Source organism: Canis lupus, chromosome 14 (genome assembly GCF_011100685.1).
Source record: "Canis lupus familiaris isolate Mischka breed German Shepherd chromosome 14, alternate assembly UU_Cfam_GSD_1.0, whole genome shotgun sequence".
Classification (NCBI taxonomy): Eukaryota; Metazoa; Chordata; class Mammalia; order Carnivora; family Canidae; genus Canis; species Canis lupus.
In genome coordinates, this window is record NC_049235.1 from 32,780,242 (window position 1) to 32,802,063 (window position 21,822).

Below are 21,822 nucleotides of genomic sequence, written 5' to 3' on the forward strand. Positions count from 1 at the left end.
GTCCCACAATCCACTGTTTGGCTTTATGGTGCACACACTATTTTAGAAACTGCTTCTATATACATGAAGCACTGTGGATACAAAATGTAATAAAATTAGAACTTAAGGAACCTACAAAGGGATGAAATTAATGATTAGATATAGTGATCACACAAAATAATATATTAAATGTCAAAGTCTTTGACTTTGTTACTTCTGTGAGGTCATAGAAGTGAGAGCAATCCTTGGATACCTTCTATTATATTTTCAAGAGCCCCAAGGGCCATGAGAATTAGAGAATTGACTTCCATGATATGGTCAAACCATGCAATTTTACCATTTATTTCTCCCTAGTCTATGACACCAATTTTGATACATAATCAAAAGCTGCCATGCTTTAATTTTGTAGGTATTTTTAAAACATAAGCACTATATCCCTAGTAACACTGTGAACTCCAAATCAAGGAAAGACCAAATAAGATAGTAGCTATGATAGGGCTTTGAAAACAGAGGGCTTAAATACATATAATAAATCCTTGATGATGTATATATTGTTGCTGCCAATATTACTATTAATCCTTTATACCCCTATAATGACTTAAAAAATAAACATTATAAAGCTGCTTGCTGGGGTGCCTGGGGGGCTCAGTCCATTGTCAGCCTTTGGCTCAGGTCATGATCCCCAGGGTCCTGAATGGAGCCCTGTGTCCAGCTTCCTGCCCAGTGGGGAGTCTTTTTGTCCCTCTTCCTCTGCCCCCTACTCATTCTCTCTCTCAAAAAAATAAAATCCTTAAAAAAAAAAAAACAACAAAACAAAAAACGGCTGGCTGTATTCAAGAATGGTGTTATGTACTGATTTTGATACTGTACAATACTTGCAATACTGAGTATGACTGTGAATTATATATCTCTTTATCCTTTAGCATTGATTTATCTATTATGAGAAAATCATTCAGTGTATTCAACAAACATTTATTGAGAACTTAGCATATATAGAAAGAACACTGTGCTGAAAGAACACCATTGCCTACAACATAAAGTGAGAATTCCATAGTGTGTCCTTTTTACCTCTTCATCCTCACCTCCTACATAGTCCTCCTCACATTCTTTGTGGGCAAGTGCTATTTGAAGGGTCCTGAGTAAAATATGCATCCATGCCTTGGATCCGTGGCAGTACCCACTGCCAGCTCCCTTATCTATTCCTCTGTTGAGTAGAACCATGTCATTGTGTAGCCATTATGCTTAATCTGTTTTTCTGATAGATTGTGAAGTCTCATGAGGACATATATTTTAACTTATTTACCTTTGGATTTCCGGAGCCTAGTGTGAGGCTTTGCATATGGCAGGTGCTCAGTAAAGCTAAATTGATGAATGGAGAAACATTTGTGAAAATTGACATAGGTTTTCCATCCCAAGCCTGGTGATGCAAGCTATCCCCAGTCTCTCAGATTTGGGGCCTTTGTTAAAGCATTCTAACATACTTCTGTTTGCATCTTCACCTGGAACCAGGAATAATGCTTCTTTCCACCAACTGAACACTGAGGATTATGTTGGAAATTTGAATGTTCAATTTGTGTGCTTGAAACATCTGGAAAGAAGGATTATGTTATGCACAGGATCAAAATGTATGGTTATATAGACTATATAAACTACAATTAAATAATATCTGTACTATACTAATTATTACTAATAATAGTTATTATATGCTATTAATATGATACTAATAATACTATTACATTGTGTGTAATAGTACTAATAGTAATAAATGCACAATACTTCTATTGATGACTTATTTTTCTGAAGATATTGAAATGATGTTAAAAAAGTAGATTTTATAGGATCTGTTATTGCTAAAGTCTTAAGTGTTCTTATTCATTGAAAAATTTAATTGAATTAGAAAGTAGAATTTCTACTTCTCCTCAAATAAAATTGTGTAAAGAGTATTTTTTGGTCACCTGTTTCAAATGATTTGGAAAGTAGTCTTAATGGGAAAAATCTACAGTTGTTGAAAGTTGGTATAACCCTACTAGGAACTCCTATGAATAATAGTATGGTAAGTGGGGAAAAGTTCCATTCATTTTTCATTAAAAAATTCATATGTGGTTATTTTGTTTTCACACTAATTTCAAGATAGATATTTAGGAATCCATCTGTCTTAATGATTTTAAATTGTGGAATTGTCATGTGGGACTCTTCTTAGTGCCTCACATATACAACAAATATTTCATTTAAATTCTGTGCAAGGAAAAGAATGTAAAACATTTAACATCTGCTAAGAGTGGTTGTATCTTTTAAAGTTGCAAATTCAGTAGATTATGTTTTGATAAAAATTTTACATTTGCCAAATGAGGCTTTATTTTTATTTTTTTTTTGAGGCTTTATTTTTTTGAGGCCTTATTTTAATATATAATTTATAGCTCCAGATTATCTTGTGTTAGCAGTAGCCATAATGAAATGTAGATGATGGTGTAGCATTGTTTATTTATTGAGGAAAGACAGGATGGGTAAAGGATAGATTTAATATGACAGAAATAATAAGCATGCTGGTCTTGAAGTTCAAACTCTGGTTCATATCATTTATTGATGAACAAATCTAACTATACTAATCACTTACATACATATCATTAGCTAATGATTCTCTTTAGGGTGAGGCTAATGTGAGGCAAGAGGGATTTCTAAGGCACTCTTGCAGTGAGACTGTAGATTTTATTTATTAGCTTAAAACTCTGTAAATCTCCTTCTAGCACTGGCAATCCATATCAAGTTTTTTGAGCTGATTTTAATTAAAATTGATTTTAGACTTAATTTCACTTCATCTGAAGCTAAAATGATCTGTGGAAAGTAGCCTTTTATGTGTGAGAGTAAAAGAAGAATTTTAAAAGAGTGTATGGTTAGTGTGTGTGGTATGTGTGCATGTTTATATATGTATAATATATTCAAGAACCTTGAAATAAAGCCTGCCAAAAATATCATACGGCTTTTTTGTTACTGTAGTTTGTTTGAGCTCTAGCCAGAGAAACTTCAGCCAACCAAAGTCAGACTCTCGGAATCACCAATATATACCTATGCGACCATGGACAAGTCAGTTCTTGGAGTCTCTATGTGCTCATCTGTAATCTGTTTTTTGTTTTTTTTTATTTCTACCACCAAAATATATGCTTCAGAAGGCATAAAGAAGAAGATTGCAAAAAACAAAAGGAAAAAGATTGCAAACTTCACATGTTGTAGACAGATAATACATATAGCACATATATTAGATGCTGGATAAATATGTATCATAAATATAGAAAGTGTTCCTATAGATCACCAAACTCAGTATTAGCATGGACAGGGAATACACAAACATAATTCATGGAAGAAATTCAATGACCAATAAACATGTGACATATGTTTAGGAAGAAAAATTAATATGTTACTTTTGTTCATCCCGAAGCATTGGTAGAAGATTTTGGAAGTTTGGTGTCACTCAGTGTTGGTAATGGTATCAGGAACTGGGCATTCAAATATGTTATTGGAAACATTTTGGGGGCCAACTTATCATTTCAAAACTTTAAATATGATACTTTTTTGCAATCAGTTGAACTTTGTAGAATTAATTATGGTATGGAAATATTTACACATTTGTTCAAATTCATGCATAAAGGCTTTTTATTTATATTCACAAAGCAGATGGAGAAGGGTTAAATTATGATATATCTATCATTAGAATGGTATAGAGATTTATATCTAGACATGGAAAGGTCTAAGACAGATTGCAAAAGTGAAAAGAAATTATATGCTATATATATATATATATATGCTGTGTGTGTATGTATATGTGTGTGTGTCTGGAAGGATACACAGCAAAACTCTTAACAGTTGTTAGTCCTGGGATATTGAGTTACTTATACTTTTTATTCCCTAAACTTCTAAATTGCTTTAACTTTATGAGACTAAACTTTTAATAGTATTTTTAAACCAACAGAAGTTCTAAATTATCCCTGCCTACATCACAGAAAAGTTAAGCTCTAAGGGAATCAGTGAGAGCAAAAATTACTTTTGAATACTGCAGCTACCACACATAAAGTATGTGCATGCATGCTATTACTTCATCCTTAGTATCTGGACTTATGTGGAATGGTACATCTATATGTAATTTTGGATGAGTTAAAATAGCCCCATTTAACAATCAGTTCATTTATTCTGCATGGCTCATTATTGGATCTGTTGTTTTTGAATAAAGCTAAATATTTCTCTTCTGGTAATCCCAGAGAATTAAAATTAAATTAATTAAAATGGAAAGGATGCCACAAACAGGAGCTTTTACTCTCTCCATTTCTCATTCTCTCTCTTTCTCTGTGGCTCTGTTTCTTCCATTCTATCTTTTTCTTCATCTCCTCTCTCATTTTCATAAACTCTAAAAATAGTTTTATATAAATACTGAAAGCAAATTATAGTTTGACTTCTTCATAGTAATGTTAAACTTAGAAATGCTTAAAATTGATTAAATCAAGGCAACGAATTAAACCCTAACTGGCTGTCAATCTTACTGTAATCTTTCATTTATTCAAAGACTCAAATTCTTTTGTCTTTCTCATTTCTACTTTATCAGGTTCCCAGCAGCCTCTACACCAAAAATGATGTTATGCCTACTAGTACCTTCCTCTTTTCTATGAATCCCTGGGCATTTCTTGGTCCAAAGAAATTGAGAGGTCCTACCCTTCATTACTACTGTTTTCTTACTGACAAGGAGACCAATTGAGAAATCAGTTATGTGAGTTGAGACTAGCATTTAAACACAGGATTGAAGGTATCAGAGTGCACACAACACATAGTAAGAAAAATATCACTTATAAAACTTTCGATCAATTCCCTCCAGCTCTGTCTCTGTTTCTCTCAGAATGCTGGTTAATTCTCTAAGCCTAATGATTATGGCAAACATAGGTTTGACAGACATGACAAAATGTATAAAACTCTAATTTACATAATTACGTGATCCTTTTTCTTACTGCAGTCTCGTATGGATCTTTTGTGAGCCTTGATCATCTTATATTTAAATACTGTCTATCGTGAAAGCTGCTTGAGCTTCAGTCTTCCTGATTAATGTTTTTTAAGTCAATTCAATGTGTTAGGTGAAAGGAGATTTTGCTTTTGGTTCCAACTTTACTGTTCTTTGCTCTTAGAGATGCTGGCAGCAGGTCAGTGAATTTCTCTGGACCTCATTCCTCCATCTATAGAATGGATATAGTGATATCAAATTTTCGTAAAAGCTGGAGGAGTAACCAAGATCGTGACTCAAGTCTTTTCAAGATTTAACATTTATATATCTAAGACCATATCATTCTATTTCTCATAGCAACATCATAGGCTCTTTCATGTCCACTGCTATGTAGATATCCAGTCTTTTTTTAAAAAAATGTATTACATCACATACGCCCATATCATCTGTCAGCTCTTATTGTAATATTTTACTTGGGCATTTGTCATTTGTCTTTCTCTCCATTTTGTGTTTACCTTTATATTTTATGTGTTTTTAATATTTTGGCACTTATTTGGCAATGCAAAATATTAAAAATTTAAATACATATATTTAGAAGGATTTTAAAGTATTCAAATGTATACATATATGCATATGTAAATCTGTATTTTTTTCCACATAGTGGTATGACACTTACTTGGAAATAATATGTTGTGATTTATCTCAGCTTTACTTTTACAATTGCATAATATACGTTGCAAATTACCTTACATTCCCAAGAAATTTTTCAATATTCACCTGTTTTGAGGTGAAGATCTCAGGAGACTTCATTGTAGAAACCTGAAATAAAAGAAGGCAGATTATATAAAGGTTCCATTCTTCCATCCATCTTCTACCAAGAGAGGAACTTACACAGTCAGAAGAGCTATAAAGACACAGAGGGGAAGTTAATTTTCATAATTTTTCAATTCAGAGTCTCTGCAAAGTGAGAGAAAAGTAAAGATGATAGATGACCACCAATGATTATGTGAACGTACATTGATATTATACACAGGATTTCTTTCCCATCAGCATTTAGCATTTTCTACCCCTGTATTAGCTATGGAGATTGGATGAGAAGAAGTGTATTTTTTTTTTCTGTGCCACACTTATCCCTCTTAGCAGATACATTAGTTCATGTAGCCTTAACCTTCACATTGATACTTGTAAGTAAGAAATTGAGGTAGTAGAAAAAGCCAAGTACAATTTTTTTTTTCCTCCAATTGCTAGCCTATTTTCCAGAACTGAGGCTTGTACTTTTTGTGATCATGGTACATCATCCTCCCTGCCCTCCTGTCCCTACTTTGTCTAGTGTATTCCTGTGTTCACTTTCATCTCCATTAGGGGGCCCACAATCAGTTGAATATCGTGAATTTTCAATGGAAACATAAGAGCCTGCATTAGCTGAAACAGTATAATTTTCAGAGTAATCCAAACTAAACTATGTCTGTAATAGGTTTTATCCTTTTGAGTGCAAGTAGCTGGCACCATACTGTCACTTTGCAATATCCTATTTATAATTCTCTATGCTGTAGTACCATGGGACATCTGTATTTTTTCCTTCTCTCTAGAGTTTTCAGTGGTTGTATAGTCAAGACAGTTCCTGGTTAATTAGCAGCTGGTTTGTCCACATCCCCAGAGGCTGCTTCACTTCCAACCCAGCCACAAAAGTACAGCTTCAAACTAGAGAAGATGACTTTGATGTGGGGACTAATATGATTCACGAGGGGCACATTTGGGGATTCAGCTACAGTGTAAGCCCCAGGCACTCAGACTGATGGTTGATTGAGTCCTTATATCTGAATCGTTCTCCTCAACCAACACAACTCAATGGGAGGCCCTGATTTGCTAGGGTACTACAGATAGAAACAGAGTTCACAGCAGTCCCTGCCCTGATACAAATTCGCTTTCATAGAAATGAGATAGAATATCAGTAATCACTGATTAGCTGGGGTTGGTAAAGTCCTACTTCACCTAAAGTGGTTTATTGACTTGATATTTTTTTCTGGAAGAAACTCCTCTCATTGCATTTGATTATAAATTTTCATAGAGACAAGGTAAGTTACATCCTAGTGTTAATTTTATGTGCTAGGATATTAGGGAAAAATTTCTTCCAGTTTCATTGAGAAATAATTGACATACATCATTGAGTAAGTTTAAGGTGGTACAGCATGATGATTTGATTTACATATACAGTGAAATGATCACCACAATAGGTTTAGTTAATATCCATCAGCTCACATAGATAGAATAAAAAGAAAAAGAAAAAAAATTTCCTTGTGACAAGAACTGTTAGGATTTACTCTCTTAACAACTTTCCTGTATATTGTGCAGCAGTGTTAGCTTTTGCCATCCTGTTGTACATTATATCCCTAGTACTTGTCTTCTATCTTGAAAATTGTACCTTTTGACCACCTTCATCTACCTTTTGACCCCTGCCCCCTGCTTATGACAACCACAAATCTGATATCTTTTTTTCTGTGAATTTGGTGGATGGTTTGTTAAGATTCCAAATTAAGTGAGATCATATGGAGTTTGTTTTCCTATGTTTGACATTTCATTTAGTAGAATGCCTTCAAGGTCCATTTATGTTGTTGCACGTGGTAGGATTTCTTCATTTTTTATGGCTGAATAATATTTCATGGTATGTATATACTACAACTTCTTTTTCCATTTATCCATTAATGGACACTTAAGTTTCCATGTTTTGGCTACTGTAAATAATGCTGCTATGAAATGGGGGTACAGGTATCTCTTCAAGTTAGTGTTTTTGTTTCGTTTGGTTGTATTTTCAGGCGTGGAAGTGCTAGATCATATGATAGTTCTATTTTTAATTTTTTGAGGAACCTTTATACTGTTTTTTGGCTGTGTCAATTTAGAATCCCACCAGCACTGCACAAAGCTTCCCTTTTCTCCATATCCATATCAGCATGTGCTATCTCTTGTCTTTTTGATGATTTCTATACTAATAGTTGTTACATGATTTCTCAGTATGGTTTAAATTTGCATTTCTCTAATGATTTGTGATATTGCACATCTTTTTATGCACCTGTTGGTTGTTCATAGGTCTTCTTTGTAGATATATGTTTAGGTCCTTTGCTCACTTTTTAATTGAGTTTTTGTTTTATTTCTTTTTTTTTGCTATTGACTTGTGTTCTTTTTTTAAAAAAGATTTTATTTATTTACTCATGAGAGAGACACACACAAACACACACAGAGAGAGAGAGAGAGAGAGAGAGAGAGGAAGAGACACAGGCAGAGGGAGAAGCAGGCTCCATGCAGGATGCCCAACGTGGGACTTGATCCCAGGTCTCCAGGATCATGCGCTGGGCCAAAGGCAGATGCCCGACCGCTGAGCCACCCGGGCTGTCCTTGTGTTAGTTTTTTATGCATTTTGGATACTGTCTATCAGATACATGGTCTGCAAACATTTTCTGCTCATTCCATAGGTTCTTTTCACTTTGTTGATGGTTTCTGATGCTGTGCAGAAGCTTTTTAGTTTGCTATACACCCATTTGTTTTTTATTTTGTTCTCGTGCTTTAGGTGTGATTCCTAAGAAATCTGTTACCAAGACTCATGTCAAGGTGCTTTTTTGCTATGTTTTCTTCTAGGACTTTCATGGTTTCAGGTCTTACCTTTAAGTCTTTAATCTATCTTGAGTTAACTTTTGTGAGTGGTATAAGTGAGGAGGAAGGAGTTCAGTTTCATTCTTTTACATGTAAATATATAATTTTCCCAGCACCATTTATTGATGAGATTGTCCTTTCTCCCATTGAGAATTCTTCACTCCTTTGTCAAATATTAGTTGAATGTATAGGTTTATTTCTGGACTCTCAATTTATTCCCTTGTTTTGTTTGTCTGTTTTTATATCATACTATATTAATTACCATAGGTTTATGGTATAGCTTGAAATCAGGAAAAGAAAAAAATCAGGAAATGTGATGCTTTCTGCTTTGATCTTCTTTTTCAGGATTTCTTTGGTATTTTGTAGTTTCATATATATTTCAGAACTGTTTTTTCTATATCTGTAAAAGAATGCCATTGGAAACTTGTTAGGAATTGCATTGAATCTGTAGATGGCTTTTGGTAGAATTGACATTTTAACAATATTAATTCTTCCAATCCATATATACTGGATATATTTTATTTGTGTCTTTTGTGTGTGTGTGTGTGCGTGCGTGTGTGTGTGTGTGTGTGCGTCTTTTAAAAATTTCTTTTGTCAATGTCATGTGGTTTTAGAGTATAGATTTTTCACTTCTTTGGTTAAATTTATTCCTAAGTATTTTATTGTTTTGGATGTGTTCTAAATGGGATCAATTTCTTCATATCCTTTTCAGAAATTTAGTTGTTGATGTATAGAAATACTTCTGATTTTTGTATGTTAGTTTTGTATCCTACAACTTTACTGGATTCATTGATTAGTTCTAACAGTTTTTTGTTGAATCCATAGGATTTTCTATATATATAATCATGTTATCAGCAAATAGAGGCAATTTTACTTCTTCCCTTCTAATTCTGATACCTTTTATTTCTTTTTCTTGCCTGATTGTTTCAGCTAGGACTTCCAGTTTTATGTTGAATAGAACTGGTGAAATGAGGGATTCTTGTCTTGTTTTTTTTTTTTTGGTGTGGCTTTGCCTTCCTTTTTTTTTTTTTTAATTTTTTATTGGTGTTCAATTTACTAACATACAGAATAACCCCCAGTGCCCGTCACCCATTCACTCCCACCCCCCGCCCTCCTCCCCTTCTACCACCCCTAGTTCGTTTCCCAGAGTTAGCAGTCTTTGTGTTCTGTCTCCCTTTCTGATATTTCCCACACATTTCTTCTCCCTTCCCTTATATTCCCTTTCACTATTATTTATATTCCCCAAATGAATGAGAACATATAATGTTTGTCCTTCTCCGACTGACTTACTTCACTCAGCATAATACCCTCCAGTTCCATCCACGTTGAAGCAAATGGTGGGTATTTGTCATTTCTAATAGCTGAGTAATATTCCATTGTATATGAGAAAATGCTCTGCATCACTTGCCATCAGGGAAATACAAATCAAAACCACAATGAGATACCACCTCACACTGGTGAGAATGGGGCAAATTAACAAGGCAGGAAACAACAAATGTTGGAGGGGATGCGGAGAAAAGGGAACCCTCTTACACTGTTGGTGGGAATGTGAACTGGTGCAGCCACTCTGGAAAACTGTGTGGAGGTTCCTCAAAGAGTTAAAAATAGACCTGCCCTACGACCCAGCAATTGCACTGTTGGGGATTTACCCCAAAGATACAGATGCAGTGAAACGCCGGGACACCTGCACCCCGATGTTTATAGCAGCAATGGCCACGATAGCCAAACTGTGGAAGGAGCCTCGGTGTCCAACAAAAGATGAATGGATAAAGAAGATGTGGTTCTTGTCTTGTTTTTGATCTTTTTTTCTTTAAATACATCAGTCTTGGGAATCCCTGGGGAGCTCAGTGGTTTAGCACCTGCCTTTGGCCCAGGGCATGATCCTGGAGTCCCGGGATCGAGTCCTGTGTCGGGTTCCCTGCATATGAGGCCTGCTTCTCCCTCTGCCTGCGTCTCTGCCTCTCTCTCCCTCTCTCTGTGTATCTCATGAATAAGTAAATAAAATCTTAAAAAAATAATAAAAAAATAAAAAATAAATACATCAATCTTGTCTTTTTTAAAACTGAAATATAATTAACAATGTTATATTAGTTTCAGTACTGGCCTAGCACAGTAGAGTTTAAGCAATATATGAATTGAAAAAATTGTGGGGTGGAGTTGTACAATATAATAATTCTACAATTCTATACATTGCTCACTGTTCATCAGGATAAGTGTTACTGATCTTAAGGGAAAAATTTTCAACCTTTCACCAATGAGTATGGTATTAGCTATAGATGTATTATATATGACCTTTATTATGTTGAGATATGTTACTTTCATGCTTAATTTTTGAGTGTTTTTATCACAGATGGATATTGAATTGTGTCAAAAGCTGTTTGTGTCCATTAAAATGATTACATAATTCTTTTCTTTCATTCTATTAATGTGACATATCATATTAATTTGTGTATGTTCGAATCATCTTTGTATCCCAGGAGTAAATTTTACTTAATTATGGTTGATGATCCTGTAGTTTTCTTGTTCTATCTATGAGTTTGGGAGAATTCCCTCCTTTTCAATTTTTTGGGATAGTCTGAGGAGGATTTGTGTTAATTCATCTTTAAATGTTTGGTAAAATATATACCAGTGAAGCCATCTGGTCCTGGGCTTTTCTTTACTGGGAGGTATTTGGCTACTGATTCAATCTCCTAACTAGCAACTGATCTATTAAGATTGTTTATTTCTTCTTGTTAAATGTTTCTAAGAATTGGTTCGTTTCTCCTAGGTTATCTACTTTATTGGCATAAGGTTATTTTTATTAGTCTCTAATAATCCATTGTACTTCTGTGTCATTTCTGTGTCTCCATTTTCATTTATAATTTTGTTGATTTGGATCCTTTCTCTCTTTTTATAGCTAGTCTAGCTAAGGGTTTGTCAATTTTGTTTATCTCTTCAAAAACCCAACTCTTAGTTTGTTAATCTTTTCTACTGTTTGTTCTCCATTTCTGTTAATTAGCAGAGCACCATCCTTCATGGTATTTGCATGTATGTGTTTATGTGTGTGCATATAAATGCAAACTTGTTTCTGTTGTCATCCAAAGCATTTTTAGTTCCTGAATTCTATTTTATACATGAAGGATGGTGCTCTGCTAATTAACACAGACATTAAACACTGGTTTTAAATACACAGAGAGCTCCTGACTATTTGTAAAAAATAACATGTTTTTGGGGTGCCTGACTGGCTCAGGAACTAAAAATGCTTTGGATGACAATAAAAACAAGTTTGCATTTATATGCACATGCATAAATACATACATGCAAATACCATGATTTGTATATGTATATATGTATATATCTGTCTAGCAAGAGGAGAAAAGAAACACTTCATTCAGGCTATTGCAGCTACTACTAATGAAGATGATGATTTATTATCAACAGCAGTAATGAAACAAGTCTCTGAGTAGATGCCTCAATATATTTTCTACATACTGAGTGGCATACCTTGTAACTAAAAGGGGAAAACTAGATCATTATATTTTATCCTCTGAACACGGTGTATTTCATACTTATTTTAGTATTTAAATTGCTATTTCCAAGTATATTCACTTTTTAAGGATATGGAATGAGATGATGGTATCACAGATACAGAAGAGTCTGATTATTTGATTTTGCCATAATGTCATTTTTCTTGAAGGTTAATGGTTCTTCAAACTGTGCCATGCCCAAAAGAGGCACTAGTGAATAAGTAAAATAGTGTCAACTGTGATGTCAAGATAGACGTTTGGTACCAAAATAGAAGTTGTGAGTGATAATGCCATTCTATTGTCTTTTTTCAAAAAGTGGTGGCCCCTCTTCTTGTTCATTATTATCAAGTACTATTTATAATCTTTGTCATAACATGACTTTCAAACATTTAATTTGTATGTACTAAAAATGGAAAATATTATCTTTCTCATGCCTTTCATTTAATGACTAAATTTCCTTAGAATATATAAGCAATGTAAGATTCGGTGCTGGAAATGGTGGCTGTAAGTGAATTTCTCAAATTATTCAAGAGCTTAATCATTTTATGACCTGAGAAGGTCATGTCTGGTTGTCAGTGTATGTATTATAGCAAGCAAGAGGTTGCATTCAACATATCAATGATACAAGAATTCATAGCTGCAGAAAAATAAATTTTGCATTTTCTTAAGATAATAATCATATCATGGCAACAGATTATGTATCTAATCAACTGTAATCAGCTTTCACTAATCATAGAAGGTAACATTAGTTCTATTAGCTCAAGTCACAACTGTAAGTAATAATATAAATTCAATTACATTGAGTTACTTTATCATTTTTGCTGAATACTTCCTTGTTTTCCCTTGGAATATATTTTGAATGAATTGTGTAATTTGTATATTTACATTTTGTTCTATATGATGGTCTTAATTGACTTTACATATTGAGAAGTAGCCCATTTTCTGCTGACTGCATGATTGCTGTGACTATATTGTTATGGTATATGTAATGACAAAATATATAGGACTGGATAGCTTCTATAAATGCTTTAGATTGCACATGCCGTCGTTGAAAATGGAAGTACCTGTGATAATATGAGTTGAGGTTCACAGAGCTTTCTGAGCCTTTTTTAATGAAAATTTAAACAGAATACTGTTCATCACTGCCAGCGATTGTTTTCAGTGTATTATAAGCAGGCCTCTCTATTCTTAAATGCCTGGAGGTGAGCTGTTTACAGATGGCTAGAAATGAAGGTATTATTTTGAAACTGCAGCTTTTCTGAATCAAATACTCCTGGATAGTTAAATGGGTGAAAAGATAGTTGACAGTAATATTTAGAAATATCCTGAAAATGGTTTGACCTTTTCATTAGATGCTGGAAATAAAAGCAGAGAATAAAAAGAAGATTTTAATTTAACCTTTTGCACAAAAATCTGCTCATAAATCAGACACATCTTGGATATGTGCATGAGTTACTGATGGCATAGAGGCTCATTTGCTCCTTAAAGAGTAAAATTTGAGCACAAGGAAAGAAAACCTTTCTCTGGAACAAGTAAGCTCTATTTAAAAAGTGTAGGTCTCTATTTAAAGAGTAGGACTGGCAAGGGCCTCTGTCATCTGGCCAGCCAAGAGGATAATATGCAGAGACATTTAAATTCAGTGGGACAAACACTACCCTTTGTTGGCTCCCACACTCTCAGACACATACACAGAGCTTCCACTAAAGTTAGAGAACTGTATCTAATTTGGAATTCAGAAGATTGCCAAAAATAAATAGTTTATTGTTATATTCAGATTTTATTCATGGTTTTCTAGGTTGTTGTATATGACATCACTGCTCTGAAGCCAGCCATTCATCAGCATTGGTCACTATTCTTTCATATGCTGAGGTGGAGGATAGGTTTTAATAAAGAAATAAAAAAGAATGTGTTTAGTATAAATTTGGCAAACCTTGAAAAAAGAAACAGGTTAGAGGTACAATTTGGAGTCAGATCTTCTCCTTTAATCTGGCCTCCATCTAAAATGTATTGCAATATATTATGAGTAAATTAAAAAAACAACAAAAACTCTCTCTTTGCCTCTACTTCTGCATCTTGTAGAAGGCACTTAATATGGTTTTTAAACTTCTTGCTCTGCATTCATAAATGTGCTTCTCTGTGTGTGTGATGTGCATATTTTCCTTCGAGATGCTTTTTAAAAATTATGTGAAATATTAAAGGCAGCCTTATATGTAGAAAGCTATAATGCGCTCAATTTAACAGTTGCATCTTATCCATATGATTAACCTTTCTCCTAATATTGAATATTAAGTCTGTCTTCAATTTTTCTCTATATTTCAAAATGATTGCCTCAGTGAATAGTTGTGTACTTATTAACTAGTTAATATTTATGACCATGTGAGCTTTACATTTCTCTTAAAAGTTTTGAATGTTTAAATAAATGTTGAATTCCCAGGTTGATAGATTCTTTCTTGCAACCCTAAAATTAATATAGTGTTATTGATGTATTTAAAAAATGGAAATGTTTATTGACCCTAGTGTATCTATGGCATCATTAACCTTTCAAAAAATCCAAATCTAGATACGAGTCAGTGGTATGAAAATAAAAATAGGAGAGAGTTAACACTGATTTGTGATGAAATATATTGACACCTAAAATAATCATTATGTGAAGATATATTTCATGTTGATTATTTTAATGTTCCTATATTTTACAGAAACATTTATATAAATTATGGTCTGTAATATAACCCTGTGTGTGTGTTTTTTACTGGAGTTTTGTTTTTAGAAGTAAAAATAAATACTAATAATGTTATGCCATTTATAAAACAGAAGAGATTAAGGTGTGTTGAACTTGAGGCTCCTGGGTGGCTAAGTCAGTTATGCATCCAACTCTTGATTTTAGCTCAGGTCATGATCTCATGGTCGGGGGAATAGAGCCCTGTGTCAGGCTCTATGATCAGTGCAGTCTGCTTGAATTTCTCTTCCTCTGCCCCTCACCCTGTCCATACTACCCTCTCTGTCTGTCTCTCTGTCTCTGTCTCTCAAATTAATAAATATTTTTTTAAAAAGTTGTGTTGAACTTAATCACTGTAGAATTGTTTGTTCTATTAGTCCATTTAGGGGGAAAAAAAGAAATGCAGTTATGTCTACTACTCATTTTACTCATTTATAGCCTAGAATTTGGATTACATCAGAGCAGTGATCTTAGCCATGCAAATTTAAATGATAAAGTTAGCATTGTTTTCAGGAATAGGAGACGTGTCTTCCTATATAGACCTTATAAACTATAATTAACAATCAAGATGGAATATTGTAGCAAGAACATTATTAATCATTATATGCATCTAGTAAGACTACCATAAATTTTATACAATTCACAAGTTTGATTTTTTAGAAGTCTCTATTGACTCCTATTGTGTACATATTTCTAGTACAATATAAATTTGGAAGAACACAACTAGAGCATATCCAAAGGAAAGTAATGAAATTGTGGAGGGTTCTGAAATCATGTCATAGAAAGAACTGTAGGAGGATTTGGTGTTATTTGTCCCATAATAAAGAAGCAATTATGACAGTTACAAACTTTTTCAAGGGTATTCATATGGAAAATAAGCTAAATTTATTCTGTGTAGTTACATAAAGCATAACTTAGGCCAATGAGTAGATGTTGAAAGGGAAACAAATTTCACTTGTAGTCTAATCCTTATGGATATTTTGAGCTTATACAAATAATGAATATTTATTGTGCAAATGAAAGAAAGTACTAAAATAAAAGTGTCACTTTTGATACTACCACCAAGAAATAGTTTGGTGTATTATCTTACAAGACTTTTTATATTCACCATTGTATTCAAATGGTGAAATATGAGTGTTCATATTTAGACACTCAAATATGAGTGTTCCTTATTAGATTTCTACCAGCTATTAGGCTGAAGAAAAGGAAGATATTATTTCATGGCAAATTGAGCACTTATAAAAACTCTCTTCCACTCAAATATTCTTACTTAATATTTTTCTTTTGTAATTCATCCTTTTGGTCATTTTCCTTCTTAGATTTCTGTTAATTTTTGGATGCAATTTAGAAAGTACTCTTAAAAATATAAAATATGAATAATATAATACAAATATGCAAAGTTTGGAAAAGATGCAGGATTTTATTAACATGCTGAGATGATGTTGGAAAAATGTTTGAACAACAAAGCTCCTGCAATTTTGGTAGAATTTAGCCTGCAGTCAGAGGGAACCAGCAAGATTTGTGGCATGGTTGATGCTTAAAACAATTGAGGGGTGGGGAGAATAATTTGTATGTCAGAGAAGTAAGAAAACACTTGGGAAATTTGATAAAGCCCTAGAATATTTTGGCAAAACTGAAGAATATTTTGGCAAAACAAAAGGAACTCACATTTTTGCTGATACAGTTAAGCTCAAAACAGTTTATATTTAATCTGAATGTATTCATTCATACCCTACGACTCAGCATCAGTGCTTTAGATACATACTCAATAGAAATGTGTGCACCAAAATCTGTTTATCGAAAATATATGTACAAAACGTTTATAACAGTTCTATTAATAATAGCCCAGAAGTGGAAATAAAACAGTGTTCTTCAAATTAGATAAATTGTGATACATGCATATAATAGAATATCATACAGTAATGAAAGTGAAAGAACTATTTTTTTTTTAAGATTTTATTTGTTTACTCCTGTGAGACACACAGAGAGGAGGCATAGACACAGTCAGAGGGAGAAGCAGGCTCCGCGAGGGAGCCTGAGGCAGGACTTAGTCCCCAGACCCAAGGATCACTTCCTGAGCTGAAGGCAGACGCTCAACTGCTGAGCCACCCAGGCATCCCAGTGAATGCACTATTATTATTATTATTATTGTTATTATTATTATTATTATTATCAGTGAACCTCCAAATGTAATGTTGACAGAAAGAAGTGAGACACAAAGTGCCTAGTATATGATTTAATTTTTATTAGAGTTAAAAAACAGGCAAATCCAACCTATAGTGTTGAAGTCTATATAATAGTTGCTTAGAAATGGTTAGCAACAGAGAGAAGCATGAGAAGAGGTGCTGTGGTTTTCAAAATGTTTTATTTCTTTTTCTGGTTGGTTTCTTGGGTGTGTTTACTTTGTGTTAATTCACCAAGATCTACACCTATGATTTGCTCACTTTTCTGTATATATGTAGCATTAGAATAAAAGAGTTTTTATTTAAAGAAGCTTCACTACCCCTTTCCCCCCACCCCAACACAATATTTAATTTACTCTCTGCCCATCATAAGAAGCAGCTCAGAGTTGTAAGTATAACTAAATTTTATTAAACATATTAAAATCAACTTATATTTAACTTTGAGAATTTGAGCAAAGGTCCTCCACTTTCACTCCTCCCTGCACCAATGTATTGTAAAATTTAAGTTTACTAATGCCTCTGGTATCTCAGATAATGAAAGTCTCCAGTTTATACTTCCAGTATATCCAGGACATACTTTTTATATATGTTTCAGCTATCATTCTGTTGGAGCCAATTTCCATCGCCTTCAATATATTTTTTTTTATTTATTTATGATAGTCACAGAGAGAGGAAGAGAGAGAGGCAGAGACATAGGCAGAGGGAGAAGCAGGCTCCATGCACCGGGAGCCTGATGTGGGATTCGATCCCGGGTCTCCAGGATCGCGCACTGGGCCAAAGGCAGGCGCCAAACCGCTGCGCCACCCAGGGATCCCATCCTTCAATATTTTTAATTGGAAATTCAAAATTCCAGTTCGTTGACTGGAAGTACTAAAATGTATTTACCACTTCCTTAATTTGGGGGAATTTAAGTTGTTTGCAGTTGAGGAAATACTTTTTAACAAAGAAGTTAACAAATGAAACAAGTATCTCAAGAGTATGCTCCTTTGTTGGAAACATTCAAGCTGATGCTAGTAGAGAAGTAACCAGAGTCAGACTGCCACTCCAGTGCCTGACAGATAGTAGGCTTTTCAAAGGGATCTGTGGAATGAATGAATCTACTATGTTTGGAAGTCTTTCCAACTCTGATTGCCTAGGTTATGTGAGAAGGCAGTCAACAAGAATATTGTGAAATGTTCACTAACTGAGGCTATTAGTATATGATGGTATCTGATTCTAATAATTACATCCACATCTGTGATTCCTGGTTCAGGTCTACTGACCTGATATTTATTCATCAACTTTGCCATTGTTTTAAATTGGAAGATCAGCACCATTAATATTGCTAGGAGTCTTTGCTTTTTGCAAATTGTAGGTAAAATGTCTCCAAAAATGGCTTTGTTTTGGTGACAAAAGCATATTTAACAGAGCTTGTACACTTTATTTTTATTCTTCACTACTCTGGCACAGTGCTAGTTATAGGGTAGACACTTTTAGTAACTTCCTGGAATGATCCAAGTATTTTGTAAGACTAACCTATGATTCCATCATTATCATTCTTCACTTAACCATGTGTAAATAAATTTAAGACTTTAAGAAGTGCTTTATTATTTCAAGAGTTCTCTTTTTCTTATTGAACACATAGATCTGAATTTGAATTGTACATCCATTGTTTCTTCACATTTATACCATAACTAATATTATTTAGTATGAAAATTTTGTCCTATGCTTATTTTCTTTATGTTTTTGAGGAGAGGCAGAGCTCCAGAGATTATGATTGGTCAGTTTCTTTCTTTCTTTCTTTTTTTAAGATTTGTTGATTTGAGAGAGACAGTGAGTGCACGTATGCAAATATGCAGGGTGTGAGGAGGAAGGGAGAGAATCTTCAAGAAGACCCCCCCACTGAGTGTGGTGCCCAAATTGGGGCTCAGGCCCATGACCCACGAGATCATGACCTGAGCAGAAACCAAGAGTCAGTCTCAACCAACTGAACCACCCAGGTACCTCATGATTAGTCAGTTTCTTAATCAGAAGAAAGGAGAGTCTTGATCGTATATCTCATATATTTCCCCTGTGAGTGCAATACATTAAGACCTATAAAATAAAGGGAAAGTATCAAAGCAGTAGATGTTACATGTAATTTGTGTTTCCATGTGGATATATATTAATATATGGATTATATATACATGTATATGTGTATGTTTGTATGCATACATAGATATTCATAAATAATAGGGCAGACCAGCTGATCGGGACTACAGGTTGTACAAATCCCACATCTGGAATTTCTAAACACAACACATCCTCTGTTTCCCCATTATTTGTAGCCACTGATTTATCTGGAGATAGAAGTACTTCCTGAAAAAACGTGCTTGCCCTACGGCTCTATTGGCATATTTAGAAAACTGTGTGATATGGGATGGTTTAGACAACAGAAAGCAAATTTTAGGAGGAACTTTGCAACCCCAAGGAAAGAATTCACCCAAGGGAAGAAGTCTGATTCAATGACATGGGATCAGAGGGAAGTGAGGCCTTGGGAAGAACTGTGCATTTGAGAATAGCATGGTGGTTTCACTGAATCCACTCCAATCTGGCAATGCTTATGGGTAGATGCAGATCCCAGGGCGTTAAGGTTTGTGTGGAACCTAAAAGAGATGTGGCACAAAAGTATTATGTGTAAAGTAATTTTGCTGTGGGATCTATCTGAAGTATGGAGTCAGCATCTGCTTTATTAATCAGTAGCCTTGAGATGTTAGGGTGGTGTGAGGGCTGTGGAGCAAGTTATCAAGTTACAGGACAGAAGCCAGCAGCAGACTGAGGAGAGGTGTGGCCAGAGCACCAAGCAGTGACCTGAGTCCTGGGCTATGCCATGGTAGTAACACAAGCATGGAGCTTTGTGCAGCAATCTTTCAAGAGCAAGAAGAGGCCAAAATGAGCACTTAGAATATGGCTAAAGTATGAAGTAGAAGTGGCAGTAGGAACATTGACCAATATAAATCTATAAAAGTGATACTCCTAGAAAACAACCAGAAATATCAAAAGTGAATCTCAGAAGCTGACGCTGAGGCCCATGTGATTCAGTTGGGGCTGACAAGCTAGTTTGGGCTAGATTTGTCCAGAGAACTTTGTGTGAAACCACAGCTAGGTAGGCCTGCCATTTACAAAGAGAGAACATGTGAGTAACAGCTTATAAGCAGTATCAATATGTAATATAAATTTGGACATGCATATTGTAACACTCCACCAGAGAAAGCCAGTAAAGAGTTACCCTTGTTTCCCAATGCAAGTTAAACATGATTTTACTCTTTTTATTACTGTGATACTTTTTACAACATAAATTATAAAATGCTCATTGAATAAATTTATATCTTCTTATCAGAATCTTCCTTAGGAATGTCTCTATTCATGAGTTCTGGTAAAAAATTGCTTTTTTTATGTCTGCTGTGTCACAAGACTGGAATTTGCAGTTTATCTTTTCTTTCACTGAAGATAGTCATCTGCTTCTTATTTCTTACAGATTTCTCACACTGGACTATTTCTGATAATGATAACCTATTTTTAGGTATAATAATGATGAAAGCACTAAGATCCAGCATCAGCATTGACACAAAGGGGAATATGTATTAATCCTGGAGATAAAATTCATTTGGTTAATCAGATCAAAAGTATACCTTATAGATTCCTGTAGGCACATAGTGGTCTAATACAGTAATAGGTAAATATTTTTCTCCTTGACTATCAAATCTACAGAATTGGTATCAGCTTCCTGGAGTATTATGTTAAGAAAGAGGCTGAGGTTTGGTGACAAGGAATTGGGAATGCTTTTCTGGGAGTGCTAACCTAGTGGCTGGGAGGTTGTGGCTTCCCATATATTTGGCTATGCATTTGCCAGTTTTGGTCAAAAGTTTTCCTTAACTGATAAGTTTAACTGGTTTACTATCACTATATAGAATAATTATTTTTTGTTGTATTTTCCATAGTTTTACACAGTTTAAGTAAATGTCAGTTATTGTATGCAGCAAGCAGGAACTAAATTATGAGCATGTATGAATAAGATTCAATTTAAATGATATACTTGTGCAAGCAGCCTATATATGAAAACCAAAATTACACTTAGACTGCCTACAAGGAAGAGGAAAGGGATTCTGAAACTTAAGTATGTGGAGAAATTGTTCCTTTTTTTTTTAAATTTTTATTTATTTATGAGTCATAGAGAGAGAGAGAGAGAGAGGCAGAGACATAGGCAGAGGGAGAAGCAGGCTCCATGCACCGGGAGCCTGACGTGGGATTCGATCCCGGGTCTCCAAGATCACGCCCTGGGCCAAAGGCAGGCGCTAAACCGCTGCGCCACCCAGGGATCCCTGTTCCTTTTTAATAGAATTGCAGAAATATTTAGCAAATACAGAGATATTCTCAGAATTAGCTTATGCACTAAAAGCCTCATAATCCAACATGAAAGCATACATATTATTCAGAAACTGTATTTGCTTAAATTAGTAATTATATAATTACTAAAATTTTCTGAAGTGGTAATTATAAAATAATTAAAAGCAATTCAGATATAGCAAAAGTATCTAGGACATGTCTACTTATTAGTCTTATAAAAATGCTGGAGACTTACAAAATTAGAGATTTAAAAAAAAAGTTTTGATCTCAAAAAACACCTCTGAATTCATAAGGTGATGGATGAATTGCAGTTCTTCTTGGGCAATGTAATTAACCTTCTAATTTTAGGGGGTCACTACGATTTTGAGATTAAAGCTTTAGAAAATTTTATAATAGCAACATTTTATATTTGGATAGTGCTTTACAATTTGCGAAGTGTTAGTTATGTTT

General features: G+C 34.3%; 1 protein-coding gene across 6 annotated transcripts in view; it reads left to right on the plus strand.

Annotated features, from left to right (window-relative positions):
- HDAC9 (histone deacetylase 9) overlaps positions 1-21,822 on the plus strand; it is a 911,202-nt gene that overhangs the window by 333,419 nt on the left and 555,961 nt on the right. The window lies entirely within an intron of this gene.